The 3300-nt window shown below is 44.3% G+C and overlaps 1 long non-coding RNA gene across 1 annotated transcript; it reads left to right on the top strand.

The window, feature by feature from the left end:
• The first annotated feature begins 1 nt into the window (after position 1).
• On the top strand, positions 2-715 carry LOC109365686. The gene is made up of 2 exons (XR_002111402.1): positions 2-38; positions 208-715. It is a non-coding gene; the product is annotated as an uncharacterized LOC109365686 (long non-coding RNA).
• The last annotated feature ends 2585 nt before the right edge of the window (positions 716-3300 follow it).

A 3300-nucleotide genomic window follows, 5' to 3' on the forward strand; every position in this document is an offset into this window, starting at 1 on the left:
CACCCAGCCATGGAAATGGCTGGCAGAGCAGCAACCCGGTGAGCAGGGCAATGCTGGGGAGGGCAGCATAGGCAACCAGGGCACGTGGCTGCTTCTTCCTTGCTTCCCATCTGCCTTGCAGATGGGCACCCACATGAAGATGGAGCCAGGGCAGGATGAGGAAACCTGGGCCTGCAGGGAAGGGCAACACAGGTGGCTATTTTCCAGCCTGTGTCTTCATCTGGACAAGGCACCAACTGAAGCTTGAGGAAAGCCCATGCCACACTCTGCACTGCACTGTGGTCCTACAAGATCTCGGGATCTGCACTGCATGGACAGAGGAAGCTCCACAACACCTCTCAGCTACGGTCCCCACCATGGACTTGCACACATGTACGTTTTCCACAGAGATAAGCAGGTGCTTATGTCTGCTCACCTTGGGATGGTGTCAGGAACTTGAATATCGCACACATCAGCATCTCAAGGAACCATATGGACATGTCTACAATTGACCCTTGAAGATAAGGAACAAACAAGAAGATAAAAAAGGATGAATGGGCCCACTTGAAAAATACCAGAGACACCACATGCAGAAGAGTAGGCAAGCACCATAAGTGAGCATGCTCCTGTGATCGGGGATGAAAGACTGTCAGCCTTCCTTCCTTGACCTCCAGACAACCACTGAGAAGCTATCACAAAATTAAAGACAAATTAAAAACCTTCAAAATAAACTTTCTGTTTCATTAAACCCATGGTGCTTCTTTCACCTTCTGACATCTATACCACAAACATTTTTGGAGGTGGTTTCCTTATTGTCATCATCTCTTGGTATTAATGCATCTGTATATGACAGGATCACAGAATGGTTTGGGTTGGAAGAGACCTTGGAGATCACCTAGTTCCTTTAGGAAGTGAAACCTCCCACTAGATATCAGGTTGCTCACAGCCCCATCAAGCATGGCCTGGAATGCTTCCATGGAGGGGCATCCATAACCTTGTCGGGCAATCTGTGCCAGTGTGTCACCTCCCACACAGTAAATAATTTCTTTGTAATGTCTAGTCTAAATCTACCCTCTTACAGTTTAAAATAATTTCCCCTCATCCCGTAGCTACATGCCTACATAAAAAGTCCCTCCCCAGCTTTCCTGCATTTTGGTCACAACCCAGGCAAACCTACAGGCATGGGGAGGAGTGGCTGGAAAGCTGCCTGATGGAAAGGGACCTTGGTGTACTGATGGACAATCGGCTGAATATGAGCCAGCAGTGTGCCCAGGTGGCCAAGAAGGCCAATGGCATCCTGGCTTGGATCAGGAAAGGTGTGGTGAGCAGCAGTGGTGAGGCCTCACCTCGAGTGCTGTGTTCAGTTTTGGGCACCTCAATCCAGAAGGGACATAGAGGTGCTGGAGCAGGTCCGAAGAAGGGCAACAAGGCTTGCGAAGGGCTTGGAGAATAGGGCCTATGAGGAGAGACTGAAGGAACTGGGGCTGTTCAGTCTGGAGAAAAGGAGGCTGAGGGGAGACCTTATTGCTCTCTTCCAATATCTGAAAGGTGCTTACAGCGAGAGCGGGGCTGGTCTCTTCTCACTGGTGACAGATGACAGGATGAAGGGAAATGACCTCAAGTTGCACCAGGGGAGATTTAGGTTGGATATCAGGAAAAACTTCATTACAGAAAAGGTTGTTAAGTACTGGAATAGGCTCCCCAGGGAGGTGGCTGAATCACCATCCCTGGCTGCTTTTAAAAACCATTTGGATGTGGTGCTCAGGGACATGATTTAGCGGAGTGCTGTTAGAGTTAGGGTAGTATGGTTAGGTTGTGATTGGACTTGATGATCTTTAAGGTCTTTTCCAACCTAAGCAATTCTATGATTCTATCTATGATTCTGCAGTCTCATAATTAAGTTATAGAACTGGTTATCACTTGGACTCCATAGCAGCAAAAAAATGTTAATGGCTTTAGAGAGAAAACAGGGGAAGAAAGTTGATCGAATATTACTTAACATAAAATGACTTTGGAAGTCCCTAAACAAAGATTGCTGAAAGCTAGAGTGATCTGTCAGATAGCCATGGTATACTCACTCTGATCCTTGCTTCTTCCTTAGTCCCCAGCAGTGACTACTCTAGGAGGCCCAGAGCTGGTTGGACCTTCAGTTCGAACTTCTGTGGTTGTTTCTTATTATCACTGAGAGCTAAGGACACTGCTCTTCTGGTTCTCTTTGGTTTTATGCTGGTATTCATCAATGGCTGCTAGAGACAGAGGTTTTGCTTTCTCTGCAGATGTATGGTCTCTAGTGGAATGGAATGGGCTTCATATGCAGTTCTCATGCACATTGTAATTAATAGCTGGATAACAGCCATTTGAAAACGTACACAGTACACACAGAATGTAGACTGACATACTCATCCCACAACTAAGCCTGCTGGTATTGCATGGGAACCTGGCATGTTTTTTCCTTTCTCTAAGTCTCCTGCTTTTAAGCCCACAGACAAGGCACCCTGACTGCAAGCCTCTTTCTTCAAAACTTCCTTCTGAATGTGTTCTTCCAGGGCTCCAGGGTGACAAGGCCCACACGTGCTGTTCAGGAAGGGAACATGTCCGCCCCAGCACAGAATCACTCACTACTTTCCCAAGGTGTGTTCTCTATTTCTTGCAAGCTCCTCCCGTTCCATATCATGTCCATTTATTTCTTGTGCAATATGGAGCACCCTTTGGACACACAGTTAATAATTGCTAACACTGAATTTACATCTAGAAAGTACTGGAACCAGTTGGCAGAAAACATCAGCAGTCAACTTCAAACTGATTTTTCTGCAGTATTCTGAGTAAACATTCGGATCAAAGATTAACATCAAGTGTAAAAAAAAAATTTTCTTTACCAGTAGGATTAAGTTCTCTTTGGTAACTCAGCTAGGCCAGACCCTAAAATTCATGCCGACATCTGTCAGAGCCATTGACAGGAAATATGCGTATATTAGGAAAATTAAATTGTTATTTAGATTCTGATTTGGTGTTTTGCCCTTTTTTGTTTTGTTTTGTTTTTGTTTCTGCCCTTAGTGCTTTTTTTTGTTGTGTTTTTTTTCCAAGTATTTGTTCTTTGCGTAAAAACATTGACTGTTTTCATTTTAATTTATTCTGTATTGACTTTCAACAAAATCTAGATTGCAAATATTTTAGGAGAAGCTGTATTTAGAAAGATATGTGTTGTTGCTTTCACAGTTCATTTAAACATCCGTGTTATTCATTAGCTTTATAAAATATTGGTTTTCTCCAAGCATGATGCTTGGAGAAAGTGTGAGCAGACCATGATTCATATCTGTTTTA

The sequence above is a fragment of the Meleagris gallopavo genome, chromosome 1 (genome assembly GCF_000146605.3).
Source record: "Meleagris gallopavo isolate NT-WF06-2002-E0010 breed Aviagen turkey brand Nicholas breeding stock chromosome 1, Turkey_5.1, whole genome shotgun sequence".
NCBI classification, from domain to species: domain Eukaryota; kingdom Metazoa; phylum Chordata; class Aves; order Galliformes; family Phasianidae; genus Meleagris; species Meleagris gallopavo.